Source organism: Anas platyrhynchos, chromosome 2, assembly GCF_047663525.1.
Source record: "Anas platyrhynchos isolate ZD024472 breed Pekin duck chromosome 2, IASCAAS_PekinDuck_T2T, whole genome shotgun sequence".
Taxonomy (NCBI): Eukaryota; Metazoa; Chordata; class Aves; order Anseriformes; family Anatidae; genus Anas; species Anas platyrhynchos.
Window position 1 is genome coordinate 150,579,837 of NC_092588.1, and position 13,133 is coordinate 150,592,969.

A 13,133-nucleotide genomic window follows, 5' to 3' on the forward strand; every position below is an offset into this window, starting at 1 on the left:
ATGAGTGTTCTCATTTTTCTTTGGAAGTACTGACCTGAGTCAAATGGAAATTATTCTACTCTAAGCTGAAAGTGAACTTCTCTACAATAAAGATGATTGGGTGTCACGGGGCATCTGACATATTTTATCTAATTGTGATTCCAGATATTTGATGGCAGACAGAAAGCCTATGGCTGGATGTCACAAGAATGAAAAATGAGAAGTCAGCCTGGATTCCAGTTTTTGTGTAGAAACAGAGGTAATTAAGCAAAATTATTAGACCTATTCGAGGCCAATATCAAAAATTGTTTTAAAGACCAGTGCTTAAGATTGATGTTACCACCGGTCTCTTGATGCAGACTGGGAATGTAGCCATGGAACGATCCCAGGCTTCAGCAATAAGGAAACAGATTCAAGGTCACTGCAAGCCTGGGCGCTTTATATAGCACATCTCAGCGCCTCCTTAGATGCTAGGCTGACCATAAGGTCTTATAGTACCAAGAATTGGCCTTTTATTAGGTAATCACCGTGAGTGATTATCAGATGAGAGAAATCTTGCCATTATTATCTGTGATGTACAATGCAGTATTATTCAGCAATAGAATTTAAAAATATTGTCACATTTTATTCTTCAGTAACTAGGTTGCATAAGCATGTGATCCAGTACTGTGCTGCAGTTCCTTCAAAAATAATTACATGCTAAAATCGTAATACATCAAAAATTAATTACATTAAAAGTGCTTACTAATGTTTTGTTACTACTCTGTTTAATCTTGGCTTCTGCACACCATCCATTAATTTATTTTAGTAAAAACTGCAGGTCACACTGTGAAGCTCTTACTATATTTCTCTGTAAACAAAGCTCCCATTTCATTTTTTCTGGAGTTTGTCTTCAGTAAAGACAATAATAAGGGGTGTGTGGTTTTGCGAATGCAGTGATGCATGTAACAGAGGAAAATTACTAAGAAAATACTGTATATGTATATTTCAGATTCGTAAATGAACAAATATATTTTTTTCAGTTTATATTTTTTAAACTTACCAGCTTTTATAATTAATTCAAGCAGTCATTAGAATATTTCCTACATATTAAAAGAATGAGTTTATTTGGGGCACAAGCTATGAATTGCATAGTAAAATAATAACCTGAAGAGACATTCCAACAGTAATTAAACTACATTTTTCTTTCTTTTGTATGCATACTCACAAAACTCATATGAAAGAATACTATAAGCTGCTGCTTCTTTGCAAGGGCGAATGCATCATCCTCAGTAAAGTCTATAGACAATGATTATGTCAAAAAAAAAAAAAAACCACAGTATTTTAATTCAAATTAACTCTGCTACCAGTCAGTGTATTGTGACTCTTGTAAAGAATTATACTATATATATATATACTACGTATACACTATGCAATGCTGTCTTGCACAGCAGCTCTTTTTTTATTGCAGGATAACCATGTATTTCAGAGAACTTTAAAAGTAAGTGTGCACACACATATATAAATACTCAGACATGCATTATGCATGTGTACATACAATGTAATGTATAAATACAATTCATGATTTTAAAATATACATTTTAAAATGTATTGCATGAGTGATAATCCTTTACATAAATTCTTCATAAAGTGAAATATGTGCAATGTCAGCAGGACAAGTTTAAGTATTTCTAATTCCACAACACAGGACAGGAAGGACTACTTGAAAATTATGGTCTATAGTTATTTCTTGGCTCATTAATTCTTTATAAGCACTGGGCATGTGCAAAGTAAAAGGACAATATAGCTTCTCATATTTTCTATTACTCTCAGTACTTGAAATGGCATGGGCCAGACAGAAGGACATGTTTGTGATTGCTTTGAGTGTACCGTGTAGTTCACAAGGATTTTTCTCTATAACAGTGGTGTCTGGAGTAGCTCCCTCTGCTCAGTTATATCACTCGTTCTGTTCTATGAACACATAACAAACTGGTTCAGAGAATGCTTTCTGATTACATTTTTTATTTTTACTAGGTTATTTTCCACAAGCCTGTCTAGCCTTGTACTGCTCTATCAATACTACTGGAGGGTTAGTTGCACCAAATCAAAGAAGAACAAAGCTGGACAGCATCAGAATCACAATTACCCAAGAGGTACTTGCTCAGGTACTTTTACAAAGTGCTAAAATGAAATCAGCACTTGGGTTTTCGGAAGCTGTATGGAGATTATTAGCTTGCAGTAATATAGAAATAAATTAGGTATGGGGAACTTTGAATTGTACAGTGTCTGAGACAGGATTGCTTCACAAGTGCCAAATTACGTGATAGATTTTATAACATGAGTAGACAAAACCGTTTTTGATTCATTATTCAGTAAGGTTTTTCAGGCTGCAGAGAAGAAATCTGAGGCTTCCATCACAGCTGTCTGACAGGTAGGCTGTTGTTCCCTCAAACCTGTCATGACCTGAAGTGGGACTAGAAATTAAGGAAGGATGTACCAGGACTAGAAAATGAGAAGGGTAGAAGGATGTACGGGTGGATCCTGCTTTGTCAGTGGTGCGAGTGTAATGCAGAGGAAGGGAAGCAGCATGGCTGGCATTTCAGCCATTGAAAACTGTATCTCACTGACTGAGGTGGTGCTAGTATTTTACTGAGGTGTGTAGGGTGGAGAGAGCCTGGAAGGGTTACGAGCTCTCTAAGGTGCTACCTCCACCACTACAAAGGGAAATCACAGCATCACAGAATCATCTAGGTTGGAAGAGACCTCCAAGATCACCTAGTCCAACCTCTGACCTAACACTAACAAGTCTTCCACTAAACCATATCCCTAAGCTCTACATCTAAACGTCTTTTAAAGACCTCCAGGGATGGTGACTCCACCGCTTCCCTGGGCAGTCTATTCCAATGTTTAACAACCCTTTCAGTAAAGACAATATAGTTTAGGAAAACAATGATGTTCACTAATGATTTCCTTCACAGATTTTCTTGCAGCCTGAATACATTCAAGACAAAATGTCACTAGTAATAGAAGAGTGAAAAAGATCCATATGAAAGAGGTTGGGTTTTTTCTTATTTTGTTTTTGATATCCGGGTGTTAAATGCACAATGGGACAGTAAGTAGGTCTGAAATAATACTCTATGCTCATTCTGGAAGCATGCAACTCTACATGGACCAAAGCATGCTATCAGCCTGGGTTTAAAAAAGATGATATCAGGTCAGCCTAAGTCCAGAGTAATGGCACTTGGATACCCAGAACGATGACAGGACAGGGTATGGCATGGGAAAGTGGCTGTCAGGCTGCAGAAACAGTGCTCAGCAAGGATGTGACTACATAAATAGTAAAATTCTGTCACATACTATGCAGCATTACTGGCACTTCAAAGAAAACTACATCCTATTATTACTTCAACAGTGCCTACAAACTTCTGAATTATTTCCTATGTGTTGTCATTTTTACTATTCAAGATGAAACAACCATTTGTATCCAGGTTTCCCAGTGTGCCTTATAGGTGTGACTTTTCATGTATGTTTTTCACATTTGAAAAGATATGAATGTTTTGCTTTTGGTAAAGTAACCAACAATAGCAAATATACTGTTTCTGTAAAAGCAAATTATACAGGTTTTGAGGCATCAACACACAAGATTCAATACAGTATGATTACATCCTATGAAACCTTGATAGCTTTGTACTATCCTTAAAGTTTAAGTAAGTGATTATTCACAAAACAACAGGATTTAGAAACAAAAGACCATCTGTCTCAAACAGACAACTTCTTTGTAACTTTAACGTTACTGAAAATAGATAAAATACTTGCAAGTTTTTCAGTAACCAATTTGGTTTCAGGCTTCACAGGCTTCACAGAATAATGAGTGAACAGTATACTTACCTTTACACTGGAGAAACTCGTTGTCTGTGTGTCTGTCTGGAAGCTCTGCAGTCTTCTGTCAACCATGGATGATAAAGATTGCGGTGAGCTAAGCTCATCAACAGCTGTGAATTTATTTCATGATGTGCAGTACATCATGAAACAATTTTTTTAATGCATTTTTCTGTATCAGGTGGGACCAGAGTTTTGGAAAAGTCTGACTGCAGCAGTCATATCAGCATGTACCATGTAGAAAACATGGGGAATTGGCCAGAGACAAGAAAACTGAAGGATACTAAAGCAAGGGTGAATGTATTATTACCCCCTTGGGCCAGGAAGAAGATGCATTCCTGTGTCAGGTAGTAGTTTTTACAGGTTGACCACATTGTTGACGTGAAATAGGATCAGTGACAATTATACACTGATGAAGATGAGAAAATGAATATTGACACTTAATGGATAAGGCTGGGAGTTGTCCTGCTCCTCCCATTTCAGCCATTAGCAGCATGTAAGAGAGCAGGGCACATTTGGCCAGGCAAAGGAGGCACCACGTGCAGCTCAACGAGTTGAAGATGCAACTTGAAAGCCAGCAATGTAGGCAGACCTTCTTCTCTGCTGCTCTTCTGTTGAAAGACCAGGAAGTATCTCTCTTCTATGTGCAATATTCAGCTGCCAGTGAGAAGGCTTGGGGTGACTTCATCCATGCCATGGAAGAGATTTAACAAGGGGATGGCAAACAGGCAAGGGAGTAGTAGCATTTTCATGAAGAACTGTTGACCTCTGCACACCTCTGGTTTGGGGCAGAGGAAAACCTGAGACAGTAAGATGGTGTCATGGTATATCCCTGGTACCGCAGGCTGAACCTGCAGTACTGGGGTAACCAACATGGTCTGATTTTATAGTTTACCTGTCCTGGATTTGGGTACCTCCATGAGTCCTCTAGTCTAGAAAGCAGCCTCAGATATCAGGATGTTAAGAGGCTTTCGGGTATCTTGACCAGATCATCCAGGCAGAGGGTGGTGACGAGAGAATATCTGCAACATTTTTAACCTAGCTGGTGGCATCCACTGTTTTATGAGATCAAAGGGGAAAGGGATATGCCAGGCATGGACACCTGGCAGTATAGCAGCATAACAGCATGCCCATACCCCACCACTCTTAAAATGTGGTATAAAACTCTTTTTAATGAGGATGTAGATGGGCGTCATCAGAACTGAAGTTGTGGAACAGTAGGTGCCCCATTTAGAATTGCTGTACCTGTAGAGATGCACACACAGGAGCTTTGCAATGGGGTTGCCAACAGCTCCAGGTTAGCTTTTTTATCCTGTTTCCAAACCCCAGCCGTAGAGGCAGATTGCAGCCCTGGAGGCTTCTGCAACACCCCCATAACCATAGTAATTTCCCCAGAAACTTCAGTGGGGACACAGTTAGGGTGAGGATTTTTCAGGCAGTTGTGGCTAATCTCTGCTGCATACTCAGAGGTCAGTGGATAGAGGGGGCATAGGTGGGGGTTCTCGTTGAAGCTGGTCACAGCAATTAATGCCTGTTGGGGTTTTGAGGGCCCTGACAGCCTGCCCCAGGGAACTGGATAAGTATGGTCTCAGCTTGTACTTAGTCTGAATGTACTTTAAGAGATTCTGCTTCCCAAGGAATATAGGAGGCCACAAGTATGTCTTTTAGTGGCTGGTAAGTCACTGCCTGCTTTGAGCAGGCTCCAGGAAGAAGGGCTGACCATTATGAAGTATTTTATGAAGTTTTTTATCATGTATGCTTTTTATTTTTTCCTTTGAAAGGTTTTTTGTTTGTTTTTGGGTTTAGTGTTCTTGTTAAGAATGGCCTGGCATCCAGGGCACAGTTCTTGGCAACAACATCTCTGTGCAAATTGGAATAGCTGGAATTGAAGAACCCAGATGGCAGATGAGACGTGTGGACAGTAGTCTCTAGGCAAACCTTGGGTATGAACAGTTTGTAGGACAGCTTCATCCTTTATTTATTTTTTCTTGTGTGTGTGTAGAATTACCTCTACTCTTGCCAAGGGCTATAGCTCAGAAACAAGTAGAAGAAAACTAAGCAGGAAAAGTGTGATAGACTTTCAAGGGGGAGACTTGCATGATGCACTGCTTCTAAAAGTGGGCAGTATCAAATCATGCCATGTAACATAGACACTTATAGGACACTCAGCATGGGGTATCTCAGCAAATGCAATCAGTCAGGGTTGGTATACTTCCAGTATGATATATGACTTACAGGACCTAAAATTAGGAACATGAGAATATTTTGAAGAGTTGGATGAATCACAGCCTATTCCTTGTTCTATCCTCCCACCAGCAAGACAGTATGAAATCTCTGGAGTCTTCCATTCAACTACTTAGAGATACCCAAATGCTTTAATCCACAAGAGATGTTTTTTCCTTCACATGAGAGGCAGAAGAATATAAATCATCCCAGGACTTGAGAATCTTGCCATATCTTCATCACTTGGAGGTGTAATTACTATAATGTAATGCCTATTTGAGAAAGGAAGCAAAACTCTCAACCGAATTAGCTAATTTCACATTACTGGCATAATTTTTGGTAAAAGGCCTACAATATATGAGCACAGTTTCTGAAAGGAAGTATTGGCTTATGTTATAAAATCTATTTTTATGATTTCAGCTTTTTTTTCTGATAAACCACTGGTACAATGGATGAGTTCTGTAGATCAAACACTGATTATTGGAACTCAACTCAGAGTGTAGGTCTTGATGGGATAACAGCATAAAGTTCTTCTGGTCAGGACATCACAATTGCAGTGCCTCTTTTTGGCCTTTCAGCCTCTGATGCTAGCAATAACCTTACAGAGCAAAGAGAAATTTTAACAAGGCAACTGGCAGATATTGTGAAAGTCCATTTTACATATGACTGTTGCATGAAGAAATACCTGCTGAAATTTATTTGGAATGTCCTTGAGCAACATTGAATTCTCCAGATTAGGTGGTGCCTGCGGAGCAAACCTATTCATTTTGCAAATGAGACAGAGGAGAAAGATAAAGATTCAAAAAATGCCTGGCATCATATTTTATTAGTCACCCAATATAATTATTGACAGGGATCGAGGCTGTTAAATTTCAGAAAAGGACTACTTATTATCTTAACACTCCTGAGATGCATTAAACACATTTGAATTTAATTAGAAAGGAGTATCCATGATTTAAGAATAAATCTTGCCCCTATTAATTTTAGAAATTAAGATGATTTATTTCCTTTAAAATTCCTAGCATTTTGGATAAAAGTCCTTCATAAAAAGTGCATGGCTTACTGTCAAAGATAAAATTTATACAATGTGATTTTGTGAACCCGACTGAAAAATGGCTGTAGTTTAATACTGGATAGATTTTTGAAATGCCTTCTGTGTGGTATGTAACAGTACAGTCATCTTAGTCATGGTGAGTCAGAGACTGAATTTAAGAAAGAAAAATAAATTGGTTTAACAAATGCAAAAATGTTTTTTATTGTTTAGGGATTTGGCAGTGCAACCTATTTTCTCAAAAAATTGTTGTCAAATTTCATTTCTCAACAATATGGAACTAGTGAAAAGTAACTTGAGGGTAGTTCAGAATAAACACAGATGGTCCAGCTGACTAATTATTTTTATTTTTTATTTGTTAAAGAACAGTGAGTACAGCCATGCTAAGTAGTCAGAAGCTGATAATATGGGTGGATATTTGCATTTTCATTGCTCATAATACAGCTGAGGCATGGTCACGTTTTAGAGTCAATAGTAAACTGGCAGGATAAGATGTCTCGTGAAATGTGTTGAATGGCCCACAAGTCAAAGGAGAGTATTCAAAAAGGAGAAACAGTGAAAGGTAAATAAGCAGCCAAACTTGCAAAGAAAGCACAGACATAATGGTGGGTGAGACTCTAAAGGCAATGCAGTTTATTGTGTAGATATAATGCTATAGTGCTATGCAACAAACCATAGCGGAACGGGGACTGTTGTCCTTTTAAAATATTCTGTGTAGGTACTTTAAGAATGGGAACTAAACATAGACTGAAGAGAAAGCACGGGAGCATAGAAAGCATCTGTTTAGTAAGAACAGAAAACCTGTTTGTGAGAATGGTTTCAGAGATGCATGCTGGTGCTGTCATTTAGCCAGTGGTAAAACAACACTAAAGCTTCTAATGATTATTTGCTAACACAAAAAACATTGCCTCCACTATTAAGTAACTCTTTTGGATCCTATCATAATGTTACCATGGAACCAACCCATGATATTGGCAAGATCGTGTTCCATATGAGCAAACATAATATTCCCAAACAGTAAAATAAGTATTAATATGCACTTATTACTTCAAGAAGTTCCCAAAGATGAGAAACAGTATGAGCAAAATTGATTTGAATAAAAAAACAGAGAGGTAAATGTTTTTTTTTTTTTTTTTTTTTTTTTTTTTTTTTTTTATTTTAAGCATGTGTTTATTCTCGTTGACAAACTATTGCTAATACCACTGGCAGATGACACAAAAGAAAAAGGTTGGCAAATACTGTAAAGTAGTACTGGAAAGTTACAAAGATGAGCTGATCATACAGAACAACCTGAAATGTTTGAGGAGCAGAAAACAAAACAGGCTCAAATTCAGTCAAATGCCTATGGACACACAAAGAACAAGGGATCAAGGTCTTGTCTACAGAACCAGAGCTGATCCTGGAAAAACAGGATTTGGAACAGAAATTATGGATTGCTGGTCGAGAAAACACTATATACATAAGATGGATTTACTGACTTCATTTAAATTGGATGGACCACAAAACTTCCCTGGCTTCCAAGTCCAAGTGCTCAAGAAGACCCATCTGCAAACCACTGTCTTCCCCACAGGCAGCAGGCATCCAGCCTAGGCTATATGAGAACTGAGAACCCATGCCACACTACAGAATATGGGCAGCAAAGTACAGGTGTAGCCACTATTTTCTACCTCAAGCAAATGATTGCTGCAGTGTTTGGATTAAAATGACCCTAAAATTGGCTTTACTCTATATAAGCAAGCAAATGGACATGGTAAAACAAAACAAAAGATGAAGAACCATCTTGCTTTAGCCTTCTGCTACAAGGAAGACTTTTACCTACAGTCAGACTTCTATTAGCATGAAGAGAGGAATAGACACAAGTTTATTTAATTGCACATTCCTTTTGCTTCTGGGAAGTAATCATATTTTTCACCTGTTTCTCTAAAGCTATGTATTGTTTTCCTCTCTAATGACTAAAGTGGTCTATTATAGAGAGCATAAATTGAGGAGGTGATTTTACCGCTGTATAATTGCTGAAACTGAGACTGGAATACTTTCAGTTCTTTTGCCCATGTTAAAAGTTTGGAAAGAATTCAAGGAAGAAAGAAAAAGAAAAACAAAAAGAGTTCATGGTTGAGAAAAATCCTTAGAGAATAAATTTGCATAGAGTAAATCTTTTTAACAAACTGAAAAGGAGATTCTGAGGTGAGTTGCTGTGATTAACAAGAAATATAAAGTATTAAAGTTCTTTACTGTATCTGGGAAGGACAGAACAAGATTCATAGAAGCTGAAGGCAGTAAAAATGAAATCAAAAGTAAGGCATGATTTTTAATATGGATGGTAATTAAATATTGAATACACCATGAAGAGTAGCAGTGAGTTTTAATTCTTTTAATCCATCCACTCTAGCTGAACACCTTTTGAGACTGATTTAATCAGACACTAATTTCTGGGTTCAAAACTGCCAGAATGGTGAAATGAAAGTGAAGCTCTGCCTTCACTTTCACAACACTTTTTCACAACAGCAACTTTTGCTGTAGTAGTGTATGTGTGTTTTTGTTGTTGTTGTTGTTGCTTGTTTACTTGTTTGATTTTAAATTATTCAACTCTGCAAAAGTATTGATCCTGGCAGAAATGTAGATATTCTGCCAATAAAGCCCTACTTAAAGCATTAGCTGATTCAGCCATAGATAGGTAGCAGAACAGCAGATGTCCCTAGGCTTGTTCATCTTAGACAGTAGATCAACTTCTCCTTACATATGAAGTCAACATATCCCTCTTGAGATATGTTGTAAGTCTTCTGGTTCTATCAGTATTTATCAGTATTCCTATCAGTGAGGTGAACCAATTGTCATATGAAGGCACAATAGGACTAGAAGAAATTTTAATAACCACCAAATCCATTTCACTGGTTATTGAGAGAAGTCTCACTCAATTATTAATGTATGTGCCAAGCTCTGAGTTGAAAGTAGGGGAGATATTTTACTCTCATGTTCATTTTGAAAGCTTGTTCAAAACCATATTACTTTGATGCATTTTTAAATTCTACTTTTGGGGGTATAGATTCATCAATATATTGATGAATATATAGAATCATAGAATAATTTAGGTTGGAAAAGTCCTCTAAGATCATACAGTCCAACCTTTAACCTAGCACTTAAGTCCACCACAAAACCATGCTACTAAGTTCTAAATCTACATGTTTCTTGAAGACCTTCATGGATAGTCACTCAAGCACTTCCCTGAGCAGCCTATTCCAATGCTGTACAACTCTTTCAGTAAATAAATTTCTCCTAATATCCAACCTAAACCTCCCTTGACACAACTTGAGGCCATTTCCCCACATCTTATCACTTGGTGCTTGGGAGAAGAGCCTTACCTCGCTATAGCCTCCTTAAGGTAATTGTAGAATGCAATAAGGTCTCTCCTGAGCTTTTTCTCCAGGCTAAACAACCCCAGCTCCTCAACCGCTCCTTGTAAGATGTTCTCTAGACCCTTCACCAGCTTTCTTCCCCTTCTTTGGACACACATCCATGCATATATACACACACAAAATCTATGTGGTTCTATACTGAACCAGTTTATATCCTTTTTTTTTTTTGTGCCAACATTCTCATTTTTAATTTGAAGTTCTTTCCCTTGGCTGTTTTAAAAATGTATAAATTTTATGGCAAATATACACATTTTAGCTGAGGAGTTAATGCTACTAGGTTGACACAATGAAAATATATAGTCTGGAAGTATATGGAACAACAACAAAAAAAAACAAACACAACACTTTTTTCATAAAGAAGAAAAAAAAAATAGAAAATAGAAAGTATGAAAAGAAATGAAATGCCAGTCAGCAATATTTCAGGTTGAATCCTGACTCAAGACTGATGGATCTAGCTTTTGCAGGTTATAATGCAATTGCTGCCATGCAAAACAGGCTCCTCAGAGATGTAGTCAAGGCACCAAGCCTGTTGGAGTTTAAGAAGCATTTGGACTATGCTCTTAGTCATATGGTCTGAATTTTGGGGTAAACCTGTGTAGAGCCAGGAGTTGGACTCAATGATCCTTGTGGGTCCCTTCCAACTTGGAATATTCTATGATTCTATGATTTTATGATTTATAGGATCACAGAATATCCTGACTTGGAAGGGACTCACAAGGGTCACTGAGTCGAACTCCTGGCTCCACACAGAACTACCCCAAAACCAGACCCTGTGTCTGAGAGCACTGTCCAAAAACTACTTGAACTCCTGCAGCTCAGTGACAGGACCATCTCCCTGGAGAGCCTGTCCCAGTGCCTGACCACCTCTAGGTGGAGAACCTTCCCCTAAGCCCCAGCCTGACCCTCTCCTGTCCCAGCTCCATGCTGTTCCTTCGGGTCCTGTCACTGGGCAACCTGTGCCAGTACCTCACCACCCTCATAGTAAAGAATTTTTTCCTAATGTCTAATCTAAATCTACCCTTTTTTAGATTAAAGCCATTCCCCCTTGTCCTATCACTACATTCCTTGAACGTGAGTCCTTCCCCAGCCTTCCTGCAGGCCCCCTTTAGGTATTGGAAAGTCGCTATAAGGAAGATCTCATTTAGTTTTTAAAATTTAACTTATATAATATAGTGACCTTAAAATGACCAACCAAGAAATAATCTAGATGTGCATAATTATGTTAGTGTAAAATTTGTTTTATATCATGATCAAATTATTTTACCTTTTAAATCTTTTTTTTCTTTTCCATAATTAGGTTTTGAATATAGAAAGAGCTGGGTACCGTCTGTGGTATGTGTCTACCCTAAATTTTCTCTAAAATCTGTGGTCATTCTCAGCAATGTACTAAATTGGGCTTTAGGCTTCAATGTGGCCAACTTTTAGGCAGTATCTTCAGTATTATCATTTGAGTAGTCATATTAACTGAGAGAATAACATACTATTTTTTGTTTAGTCCAAACTGCATTTAGTTGAATGATAATTGGAAAAGAAAGCATCACTTATTCAAATCTTGCTAGGTAAATGTATATTTCAAGGCATGGTGCCAATTTCACATTTGCAGTTTAAAAATGTGATCTAAAATCCATTGTCAAATTCTGTAGGAATGTTTGCAATGAAACAGTTCCAAGTTTAGCAACTTCAATTTTAGCCAGTTCAACTAAGCTTGAATATTGCAGCATCTTTTCTGCAGTATCTCAGAGTTAACCCAGTGCACATAAATCCTTAATTGGTGATTCAGAATACCAGACACTTACTGTGTTATCCTGAAGCAGAAAAACTCTTCTTTTAAAATGAGGCTGAAAATTAACAAAATGAGCAAAATATATTAAATCCTCTCAACTTTTACACTGAGGAGTTAGGCACCACTAACTGTCACTTCAATAGAAGTCTGTATTTCATTACTCTCTTTATGTGTGTACATCTGCACATTACCAGCTTGAGAAAAGTTTTTATTTACAACTAAGTGATGTCTCAGTTATACATAAGCCAAGCTCCCTGAGGTTACTGAGGCGGTCCTAAGACTTGCTGAGGATAGTTCCTCCAGCACTGCCTTTGTTCTCTCTGTCTAAAGTATGGAGGAAAAGCCTCCAGAGGTCTTTCAACTTCTCTCTGGTATGAGGTACCTCAGGCTTAATTTCTGTGTTCTTCTTTTGGTATGCTTCAAACTAGTACTTTTGTACTCCCACATCAATGGGTTCACACCTTCTCATCAGTTTGCAACATCTGCTTATTCTAGACTGCATTTCCTTCAACATAAATAGATTTTGCTTTGGTGGCTACCATGACCTTCCTTTGTGATGAGGACACCTCGGCACTAAGCAATAACTTTTGCCCAAGAAAGGGGTGTTTTTTTTTTTTTTTTTTTTTTTTTTGGCAAATATATCAAGTTTCTGATGATTCAGCTGCTATAAATGAAAAAAAGCAAAACCAAAAACCACACTTCTCAGTTTGTAACATGAGACAAATTATGTCCTGTATCTGCTCCTAAGGCATATTTCAATTTCAATATATTTAAAAGAAAACTTATTTCCTGAGTGGAAGGGAGAAGGTTATATTCTGCTAAACTT